We start from the raw sequence: 11,937 nt of genomic DNA, 5'->3' as shown, positions 1-11,937 counted from the left end.
GAAAAGAAGGAATCGTGAACCTGCTCGCTCGCTTTTGGGGAACTCGGCGTGTCTGTTTGCTCCTCGCAGCTCACGGCAGAAGGGGGACAGAGGCGTTCTGGGGAAGTTTTCATCTTTTCCTGTCCCAGACCACATCCGCTTCTGGTGAGATTACAATTTGACGTAAAGGTATCAGTTTATGCTGGTACCCTGCAGCAAGGTCCCTTGAGAAAAGCTTTGGAAAGCAGTGCCTGGTGACGGGAGGTCATGGGAAAAGGGCTCCCCAAAAGCAGCAGGAATGGGAAGCAAAAGTCTCCCCGGCGCTTGCGGGCAATGAACTTCTTTCTCCGGTTTTCGAGGTTGGGAGAGAAGAAACACAAAGCAGAAACCTCTGCCTTTCTAACCCCTCTTTGTGAGAATAACCTGGAGATGCTGATGCTGTGACAGGCGTGCAGGGGAAGAGCAGTCCATTTCCCCGGATTAGCATCCCATTACAGCGCTGCTCTGAGGGCACGATCTGATTTGTTTATCCCAGAGTTAAATCTGGCTATAAATGCACAGTTCTGCGGCTGTCAGACCCAGTCACCAGCCCTCTTCGCCAGATTTCTGCCCCAAACTGTGGTCAGCAGCAATAAGATTCCCCTGCATAAAATAATCACCTTGAAAATTCACACACTTGCACTCCTTGTTGTGTGCCTGCTTTTCAACATTACTAAAGGACTTTCCCATCTTTTTCACTAGATAAACCCGCTTAGAGATACGAAATATGTATAAACTTGCTTTAAAAGTGAGATGATCCTTTATACTTTGCGGAGTAAGCATGGCAACCAGCAGAAATCTTATTTACAGAGGTGGAGGTCAGGAGCTTTCATTTTATGAAAACCAATCCAGTCAGAGAAGGTTTGACTATAACTTCTGTATTGAAATCTCTTAATTTCTTCTTTCTCTGAACATCTTGATTAATGAGAATTAAAGCCCAGTCTTAGTTTTTAGGGGTTTTTTTTTTATACTATTTATTCTGACTGATCTCCTGACAATCATTGTTCATGGTAACACAATTTATTACACCATAAAATTTTATATTTCCCTCCCCATCTCACCAGGTAATGTTGAAGATGGTTTGCAAATGTCCATGAGATGGGTAGACACAGCCTTTATGGAGTGCCTGGAAGTTTGAGCTGCCACGAGTAGATACAGCCATCACGATACTTACTCCATCCAGCTGGTGGTTGGTGAGGAATAGCGTGAACAGAGACTTCCCCAGGGAATGAAGATCTTGTTTTCGTGACAGCTTCTTTGAATTTTTTTTTTGAAAAATACATAAAAAGGAAGGGAGTATAATTATCCAGAAATCTGGCTAAGCATAATTGCTATTCAGAGCATCCCAGGAGGCCTAAAAAGGCCTTAGAGGGCAGCATATTTAACCCAGACCAGAAACACTGAATATGCGTGAATATTCTATATGAATATGCGTGAATATTCTATAAACCACAGGTTTCACCCGGTCAGGTGTTTTATTCTGTGAGATTTTTTTAGCTAAGAATTAGGTGAGAATCAGATGTGACATGAACAGAGATAGAACACGCTGTAGGAAACTTGCACACGTGTGATTTTTAAGTCAGTCTCTTAGTTATTTATATATATTTGTGTATATATATATTTATATATGGTCTTACAGGTGTATAATCACCCGTTTGAAATCCTTGAATTGTTTGGCTCCCCAGTCGCAGCTGTGTAATTTGGAAGCTTCTGTTTTGCATTTCACTATTAAGTTGCATATGGTTTCACTCCAAAACAGATTCCCACAGATTTGTGTAAGTTTTAGGTGCTGCTGAAAGTTGGAACCAAAGATGGACCTGATCACGAAAAGAGATACTAAAATACAGCGTTCACAGTTCTTTCGTATTTAGCTCATGCTTCGTCACCTCAGCTTCTTAGAAATAGCGTCGCTGAATATTAAACATGGGGATTTAAGCCCAACAGCGGGTTCACTTTCTGATAGGGGGGAAATATGAAGAGCTTTCCTCCTCCAGTGTGCTCAGACCAACCTTGGCCAGCCACAGACAGTCACAGCTGCGCAACAACTTCTGATACCATCAGCTTTGCAAGCGTTGCATTAAACCTCCACGTGAAAGTACTTCACAGAAGGTATGTGCATATATCACATGGATGACTTAATAAGCAGACTATACATTTACGTGTATATATATTTCTGCATGCATGGTAGGATCCTCTTGGTTGAGAAGGAACTTTGCACTTATTGAGTAGAAGATTTTGGCTTCTTAGCCCGTGTTCGTGCCAATTTCAGCGTTGCACCCGGGCCGTAGGTGCTGCGGGTGGTCTGCCAGGTACGCGGCATGAAAGTCTGACCCGCTCAAGTGACGGGGACCCGGCAGCCGATGAGCAAATGCGTCGCCTCGGCTCCCCCACAATTTGGGATGCTGGTTCCACCTAAACGCCGTTTCCCTGGGACGGCTCGTATTTCCCGTAGGATCGCCCAGCAGAGAGGCCCGTCTCCATCCCAAAAGCTTCCCAGCCAGCTGGTGCTGCCGGGACCGGCGAGCCGAGCCGCGGGGGCGATGCCCACCGGGACCCCTCCTAGGGATGAAGGGGGGGGGTGTGTGTGTGACCACTGGGGATCCCCCCCGCCCCCGCGGAGCCGGCGGGGCCGAGCCGAGCGGCAGCACGCCGCCTCCCGGGCTGCGCCGCGCGGCCGGGGCTGCTCCCTCCCTCTTCTTCTTCCTCCTCCTCCTCCTCCTCCTCCTCCTCCTCCGCCCCCCCGCAGGGTAGAGCCGGCGGAGGCGGCGGATGGGAGGACGAGCGGGCGCGGAGCGGGACGGAGCCGGCGGAGGTAGGTGCGCCCAGGGGGTGACGGGGATGGGGTTGGGGGCTCCCCGGGCCGCAGCACCCCAAGTTTGGAGGCGGCGGGACTTTGCGGGAAGTTGGGCTCGGCACGGCTGGGCTCTCGGTACGGCGGAGCGGAGCCCCGGGGGGGCGGCCCCGGGAACGCCGGGATCCCGGCGGGGCAGCCGGGCTCCGGAGGTGCGGAGACCCCTCCTGCTGCCCCCACCACATCCGCCGTACGCCGGGATGAAGCCTGGCCATGACTCCCCAGCGAAGTGTGGGGGGAGACGGGAGTGTGTCGCCCCCACTCCGCGGGTGGGTCCCCGGGGCACCTCGGGGCGTCCCTGGGGGGAGCATCCCCCGGTGCTTGGCAGCAGGGTGAGCGGAGGGGGTGGGGGGGGACACTGCTTTAAAACGTACCCCTGAACAGGTTATTGCTCTGGAGAGGACGGAATGATGACAAAGATAATGCCATTTGCTGTCATCTGTGCTGGGCAGGTCCTGCTGCCAGCCGGGGAGCCGCGCAGGGGCTGATTGCGCTGGTTTCACGGGGGGGTTTGGGAGAGGAGACACTTAGAAAGCGGCTTTCTGTGAAAGATTCATTTCATTCCGGCAGCGCATCCTACCTAGAATGAAGCCGTGGATGGATGTTGCCGTTCACAGATGCATATTTTTGGGTGAAGAGGGGGTATTTCTTAAATGCAAGCTGTTGGCTGTTAAAAATAGCTTCATGGCATGCTTTTGCTGAGAATGCAGTCAAGGTTCAGTGATGGGTTATTATGGTTAGAGTCTGTTAAGCAACAATTCACCAGCTGAACTTTGGTGTTGTCATATATGCGGGCGTTTTTTGGTGGTTTTTTTTCCCCTCCTGTGCTGCTTCATTGTAATACTACAGCCTTACTCTGCAGTGAACTGACTTTCTTAGACACTGCTGCGTTTGTAGGTTAATAGGATGGATGGTAGTATTTCTAGGATGGTGCATCTAAACACCTACCGAACTTTCAGATATGGAAACGTACTTATTTATTTTATTCTATGGTTCTATGGCCTAAAGTTTCTCTTCATATTGATTTGCTTGCATATAATATAAGAATGGTTTCGCTTCTTGAATTGTTAACCAGACAAAAAAAAAAAAAAAAAAATCATTATCAACTCCTGTAGAACACTCACATGCTTTTTGTATTTTGTGACTAAAAAAAGCCGATTAGTCAGATGAGCAGATTACAGATTAAAACTCAAAGTTTGCTGGAACTCTTCATGAAGAGTAAATATTTTTAAGGATTAACTGAAAATGTTATGTGCTCGTTTGTGTAAGCAAACACCTAATCGAACAGCACTGTGCTTGGTACTAACTGGGGACTACTTGATCTCTGGCAAAAAGGGAAATTTCCATCAGTAAGAGGTCACAACATATATATGAGCTATAAATATGTTTTTATATCTATGCTATTCATATATTGATATATGTATTTTATAGACAGACACACACACATATATATACACATACACTCACTTACGAACAGTAAATACTAATGGACTAGTGTTGTCTTGAAGCTTTTTTTGCCCGTGATTAAAATGTTGTCACACGTCTCTTGCCCTGAGAGCTTCTCTGCTGCTGCTGGTGCCATTTCACTCTTGGGTATTGAGTCAAAGGATTCATCTGGCTCTTCACATGCCAAAAGAAAGAAAATCAATTTGAATGCAGAAAAGGGGAAACCGCTTGCATGAAGATTTAGCAGTGAAACTACCTTTTATTTTTTTCCTTAAATGGCACTTAGATCCTGTGTCTGTAAGTGTAGCCACCATGCAGTTCTGAAATCAATAACAAAATAGTTTTATGGTTCAGATTTTCTAATAGGAAGACTAATCTCAAATTCAGAGTGTTTTATTTGGTGGTTTGTAACAGGAGCATGATGAAACAGTGGAGATTTACATGACAAAACCCAATTCCACTAATGCAATGGAAGACAGTAATGGATTTTATCTTACTGCTAAACGAAAAGTAGGTATCTGGAACTGTATAAATGAGAAGGTTGAAGCAGACTCTCGTATTCGGATTATTTCATTTTGAAGTTATGTAATCCACTAGCAGCATTAGCAAGGATGGGATTACGTAGGCACAATCAGAGGGATGCAAATAAGATACTGCTTGTATTTTAACATTATGGTAAGCAACCTGCGGCAGGAGCTCTGTGAGACCCAGGGCTTTAAGTGGGCAAAGAGGTGGGCACAAAGTGGGGAAAGCCCAGGGGATATCAGTTTTATCGCACATGTTTTTAAAGGTGGATGGTGCCCCAGTACTGAAGTATCTCTCAAAGTATTTGTTTATATTTAAGATCAATTTGTTGATGGCAGCAAACTCATCCAAAGTTCATGAGGTATTGCTAACCATGATATTATAATAAGGATTTATTACCAAATTCTTCTGCTTATTTTCCCATGCTGAGTGCTTCCTCATATTTTCATAGGAGCAAAATTCTAGGAAGTTGTAACTCAGCGTTGTGTTACCATTGCGTTCTGTGTTTTTAACGGTGTTTCGACATACTTTCTCTAGAGATAAGCCAGCAGCAGCGGCCTGAGCTTGCCTAAATGACATATTGATTTAGGAAGTGAGAACATCCAACTGTGTTTCTCTTTTGGTACAGATACATCACTCGGGTGAAGAGAGTTGTAACTTAAACAGGTGCCAATATACTCCCTCTCCCTCCCAAGTCTTAATTACCCTTACAATTACTGTATCCTTAAAGGCTGTGTAACCCACAATCAGAAACTCTGAGGAGATGTGCTGTTAAATCATTCAGTGCTACTCTGGATACTCAGGTGATTTGCATCACCTAGTTTCCAACATCCTATAGAGTTTGTAGGAGCTGTGGCCTGGCTTGAACTGGGCTCCTTAATTGCTGTCTTCAGGCTTCAATTCCTTCCCTTAACCCACCTATTTTCCTCCCTTAACCCACCTATTTTCCTCCCTACCTTGCACAGTGAGGGACAACTCTGAGTTCCCACCATACTGCTTGGCTGGAGTTATGTTGATCAGCTGGAAGAATCCAGAGTGCTGTGGAAAAACAAGGTAGATTTCCAATTTTCACTGCTCTCCCCCACAAATTAGTATTTTTTATTTATTTATGTGTTTTAGTAAAGTGCACTGTTTTTCTTACCGATGAAGTGCGGTGCCAGATTTGGAGTCTAAATACAGCTATTCACGCGAGGGGAAGGGATCTGTAAGCTTCTACTAGTTCTTATCTCAAAGCAGCCTGAATTCCACCAATCTCTCCACTTATACTGCAATTCCACTAAAATTAACTAATTACCTGCAGCACTGTTGACCCGTTCCCTTAAAAATACGCAGGGCTATCCATGTATGTAACAGAAAGCATGTTGTACAGTCACACTATATGTCCCTGTGACCCTTTTGTTTGTGTTTCCCGGGCTGAAAGACATGATTACAATTCTGTCCCGGTTACTCGCTTTGGTTTTTACATGCGAGGGAGACGGGAAAGCTCCCGCGGAGCTGGAGGGCGGCAGGCGGGTTGCAATGGGAGCACTGTAATCCTTTGATTACACAGCTGTGCCTGACATGCCACTAAACAGCACTTTAGGGGCAAGCAGTTAATGTAGCCTTGCCGTGGAATATTTATTAATTTATGTTACACCTGGTTTCCAGCAGCTGTTGAACATGGTTTGTAAGCACTAGTTTTAAGGAGCATGGCATCCTCTGGAAGGAGGAGATAACTGGGTGATGTGCCTGATACCTAGGGAGAAGAAAGAGAAAGAAAAATTATGTTCAGTTGGGTACCAGAGGCTGATGGCAATGACAAGGTGGTGATGGTGAGAGACCAGATGTGATGATGAGTGTGAATAGCAGTGAGTGGTCCACGGCAGGCCCTGTCCCAATGTCCTACCTCTGTTCCCCGTGTGGCAGCATGCCAGAGGTCATGGACTCACCAACCCCAACCCGTTGTCCTGCCTCTTCCCATTCCCAGACCCAGCTTCTTAGGATTCCCATAATAGTTTCACGGAATCACAGAATGGTAGGGGTTGGAAGGGACCTCTGGAGATCATCTAGTCCAACCCCCTGCCAGAGCAGGGTCACCCAGAGCAGGCTGGACAGGGACGCTTCCAGGAGGGTTTGAATATCCCCAGAGAAGGAGACTCCTGACCCTCTCTGGGCAGCCTGTTCCAGGGCTCTGGTACCCTCAAAATAAAGAAGTTTTTCCTCATGTTCAGACGGAATTTCCCATGTTCCAGTTTGTGCTCATTACCTCTTGTCCTGTTGCTGGGCGCCACTGAGAAGAGTCTGGCCCTATCCTCTTGACACCCACCCTTTAGATATTGATAAGCATTGATGAGGTCCCCTCTCAGTCTTCTCTTCACCTGGCTGAAATGCATGTTAGCTGCCTAGTATAAGCTAACCCAGCTCCAGAAACATTTTTGGAGCTCCTGGTGCAGCAAACCTTCCTCCCTTGGTTTGTAGAGAGCAGCTAAAGCCCCTGCAGCATCAGGGGTGGTGGAAGGCACTTGGCTGCCAAGGTGCTGCCTTCTGCTCAATGGGGTTCCTTTGAAAAGAACACAGCCGTGTGAAGAAATGTGGTGGTGGAGAGAGAGGGAAGTGACACAGGCCTTTATTCATTTATACCAAGCACTACTAAATACACTTTATTCTAAAACCTGATGTGCTGTCATTTGGACTCATCAATATGCACAGCATTTTATAAATAAGTGTGGGGTTTTTTATGCCAACTCTGTATCTAAGGTAGGTCGTTCCTCACTCTACAAGGTGCAGATCTATACCTAAATAGCAAAATACTAAAACTGACATTTTTAATTTGCTTCACGCCTTCCAGTAGGAAAAAATACGTTTCACAAGGAGATATTTTTCCTGTAAAAAAATTTGATGTTCAGTGTGGGTGAATGTACCCTGCTATCTTACCATAAAATTAGAAAAACTGATGAGATTGAAAAAGACTTTTGTAGTATTATTTTTTTTGCATATATTGGTGTATGGCTTAAATCTGCCAAGTTTAAGTTAGACCTGGTGACTTCTCAGGATCGCATGGAATATAAGGAAGGACATTTCTTTCAAATAATGGCAGGCATTGTGTTACACGTGATTCTTAACTGGGAAGAACTGGGTATAGCAAACAAAAAGAGTGAAGATAAAATGTAAGGTTCAAAGATGTACCGAAAAACCAAGATAAGACTGCTTTGACAAAATGCAAACTCCTGTAAGATACATAGGAAAAATAATAAAGATTTATCTGTAACGTGTACTTAGGGGATGGAAGAAGCCTGGTAGATGGTAGCGTTGAGAGAGTGCTGTGAAATTGGGCAGCACGTTAGATGCGAGCTTGCGGTATTGGATGGTTTCAGTTGATTGAAGATGATAATGTCCTCATATGCTCTGCATGCCCAGTTAAAGTTCAGATCTTGGAGCAGGATGGAGGCAAAAAAGCACTTAATGAAAGTGCTTTAGATCTGGCACCAAATCAGTAGTGAGATCCCAACAAATAGGGGAGATCTCAGGAAAATAGTAATAGAAATCAGGATTCTGGAAGGTTTTGCACATGATTTGAAGAAAATGTAAGAGCGCAGTGTTAACCTTGCTCTGCCTAAGTTAGGACATAATGGCCTACGAGTGCCAGAACTTAGTGATCCAAAGAAGGAGAAGGAATCTGTTTGACTGGTGCAGCCAGGAGGTTTGACTGTGTAAAGCTAGGAATGGGAGGAAATGGAGAAGGATAGTTTAATAGATTATTATGAGTGTCTACCACCTAATGAGATGGCTTTGCCTGCAGGGCCAGCTCTTTGCAGGGGAGCTTCATCTCCTGAAAATCCTTTAACAGGTCTTAAAACCACTTTTTTTTGCAAGTCCATCAAACACCTTATCTAATATTCCTTTCCAGCCTCTTTGATTTTGGCTGCTTGTTATTTGAGAAATTTGTCTTTTGCCTGAGCTATGCGGATATTAAACAGGTAATGTTAAATAGGTATTGTTAATGTTAAATGAGTTAAATGAGTAATGAATCTGAAATTTCCAGGCTTTTCAAGGACTGCTCTGAAAGCTCAGCTTTTTGCAGACTGTTTCACCATGGCAGACCAGCGGTTGTGCTCCTCTTCTGTCTCCAGTCACCGGTTTGTAGGGTTCCTGCTGTATGGTTCATCTTTCTGGCTTGATTGCTGAAGCCTGAGAGAATTTCCTGGGGCCGTTTCTGGAAGGGATTTTGGATGCCACCGTGTTGATGTGGAAGAGGAGCAGGTTGCACGTGTACATCAGGTTCTGAGCCCACACCGAGCTGGTGCCAGTTCAGCTCCCTGGAGGAAGATGGTTTTACGCTGGGAGGTTGTGCTTCAGGATCAGGGACTCTTTGCTTGTTTTGTGTCTCCCTGGAGCTCCAGCCTGGGATAACACTGAGACATCTGGGTTGTAACCAAGTCTATTCCAAGTGCAGAGGTCAGATAAAAAGGCTGGGTAAAAGCACTGCTGTGCGTTAAAGGCTACTACTAGATATTACAAGACGAGATACAGTGGTCATCTCTTCATTTAAATAAGACAAAAACATGTTCTTGAGCACTTCAGCACTGAGTATTACAGCTTTACGCCCTGAGCAACTCATCGGAGCCATTCATAAAGTAAATAATTTAGATGAAAATTTTCATAAATTATAGAGCTATGAAAACAGTATCTCAGGTTGAGGATTAACTTGCCTGAGGAACAGATAAGGATAAATCAAAATGAAACCACTATCGCTCTTGACATTTAGTATTAGAATTACTTTGCAAAGCTATTTATACCAGCTTTAAAACAGTTTCAACAAGAAATGAGATGTGAGAGGTGAACAGAAGGGAACAGTAGAACCTCAGCTCATCCCTCTCGTTATAGGAAAAGAGCAAAAATTCATTTGTCTAACATGAGGCTATTTTAAGTACTGAAGTGTTTAACTCTTCAGAGAAGATTTTTTAATATTGCTAAGGAGATCAGAAAAATTAAAATTACACAGCATAGTAAAATGGAATATATATCGGTATCCATGGAAATCCCATGTGGATTTCTCTTACATTAGGGTAGATCAGGAGTAATTCAGCTCTTGGTTTTCGCTGGTGAATGTGGGGGGGACCAGAATCTGGCTTCTCCAAACTGTGGGCACTGGAAATATTTTCCAGTTGTTTTGGAGAAGTTCAGAGTCCTCTGCTCCATGAAGTGTGTGGCTGCGGAGGTAAGGCTGGTACACCCGAGCAGAAGTCTGCACTTCACGGTGAGTAGCTTTTAGCTTAAGTCCCTACTACTATTTTTAAAAAAAAACCCAGATTTCAGTAACTCTTTGGGTAAAATATCCTTCTTAGATGGCTTCAAATCGCCTGCTGCTTATTTCTACATACAGCTTTAAAAACTGAGTATTCTTCTCGTTTGGTATCAGAGCTGCAATGTTGCAATAGCTCATTTTGGTGTAATACAAGGGAATGCATAAAAAGCTTCTGCTGAGTTTTGATAGCTTTTTCTTTTAATGGTACCCATTAAGTTAGTGTAGTGTTGTAATCTATTTAATCTATCCAGTTTTCCCTTTTTTCTTCTTTTTTTTTTTTTTCATCTTGCTATACTGGTACATTGGATAATAAATGAAAAACACACAAACCGTTAAAAATGTACTGTGAAAATACAGGTAAGCATGTAAATATCAACAGTGATTTTTGATGGACTATTCCAATTCATAGATTTTCAGTATTAGAATATGAACTGAAACTTTATGACAATGTGTATTTATGCATTACAAATAGTTGCCTGAAACAAGAATATCCCAACCATAATCACTAAAAATTTTACACTGCAGTATTTTAATAACCTTCTTTGTGTATTTTTAAAGGTAACAAATAATTTTGAAACAGCAAATATTGTTAAGTTGCATTTAGCAAAAATATTGAGGGTTTCAAATGAGGTAATATAAATGCTGTGTTCATTCCCAACAGCAATTCTCAGGATGAACCTCTGACTTCATTAAAGTCAATGAAATGTCTTCCTGCTGACTTCAGCATGCCAGGATTTCAAAAAAAATAAATTGAAATGGGATCTTAAAAAGTTTTCTTCTTGATGAGTGACTGGAGCCAGAGTCATTCAGCCGTACTCTTCTGTGCACGTGTTCTTTAGCTCAGCCAGGAAGCGTTAAGGTGAAGATAACGCCTGGTGGGGATGAGGGTGTGTGAAAAGGAAATAATAGATCTCTTTGAAATAATACATCAGTAGTTTTGTTATCCCAGAGGTCCCCTTTTATTGGGATACCGCAGACGTGTGCCCATTTCAGAGCTCAGGGAAGCTGACCGTGCAGGTGGACGTTCCTGTGAAGGATATTTAGGCCTTAAAAGTGATGGAAAGCCCCAAAGTCTAACTGTTATTTAAAGTATTGCACTACTGCATTGTGTCGGTAGGAGTTTGAGCAGTCTTTTGCATCAAGTGCAGCATTCAGGCATGGGTTTAGGGACATTTTTAGCTTTGTCCTTTTGGCATCAAGGATTTTTATGTAGCAGTTGAATAGGAGGAAGGAATTAATTTGATTTAGCAGTGTCAAACTGAAAATAAAGTTCCTCCTAGCACATCCTTCGAAGAACACTCAATGGCTCTGGATTTAGCCTGCCATCCGCTTTATTTTTGCAGGGATATTTTTGAACTTCCTCTGCTGATAAATATTTAGACTCTGTTTATATTTAATTTGATTTCTGTTAGATAGTGCTTACAGATTTTTTTTTTCCATAAATACTTATTACTGAAGAAATTGGTGTTACAAGCCTTGAAATTGCAGTGCTAGCAATTTTGTAATTTTAACTGTAGCTGACTGACAGTATATTTATTAATTATCCAAGGAAAGCTACAGCTTCCTAAAAGAGAACTTTATTTCTGGACTGTAGGAGTTAGAAGAGGAGCTGTAATTGCTGCACGCCTGGAGTGCAGGTTTAGGTGCAGAAGGCTTGGATGGATTAGATGTGACCGTCGCTGAGGATCAATAAGGTACAAAGAGCGGAAAGGCTGTTTCACGTTTGTAAAAAGGATGCTGCTAAGCTCAGAATGGAAATCACAGCTATTTCTTTTCTTTTTTTGTTTAATTAAAATCTAATGAAAAACAGTTC

General features: G+C 43.5%; 1 protein-coding gene across 1 annotated transcript in view; it reads left to right on the top strand.

Annotated features, from left to right (window-relative positions):
• Window positions 1-2,757: 2,757 nt before the first annotated feature.
• Window positions 2,758-11,937, top strand: part of CHST15 (carbohydrate sulfotransferase 15) — a 48,405-nt gene continuing 39,225 nt past the window's right edge. Inside the window, exon 1 of the mRNA XM_074159071.1 lies at window positions 2,758-2,830. The gene's annotated coding sequence lies outside the window, so the exon portion shown is untranslated. The remainder of the gene's footprint in view (window positions 2,831-11,937) is intronic.

The sequence above is a fragment of the Numenius arquata genome, chromosome 15 (assembly GCF_964106895.1).
Source record: "Numenius arquata chromosome 15, bNumArq3.hap1.1, whole genome shotgun sequence".
Lineage (NCBI taxonomy): Eukaryota > Metazoa > Chordata > Aves > Charadriiformes > Scolopacidae > Numenius > Numenius arquata.
Note: the sequence above shows the minus strand (reverse complement) of the source record. Positions and strands in the feature narration are given on the sequence as shown.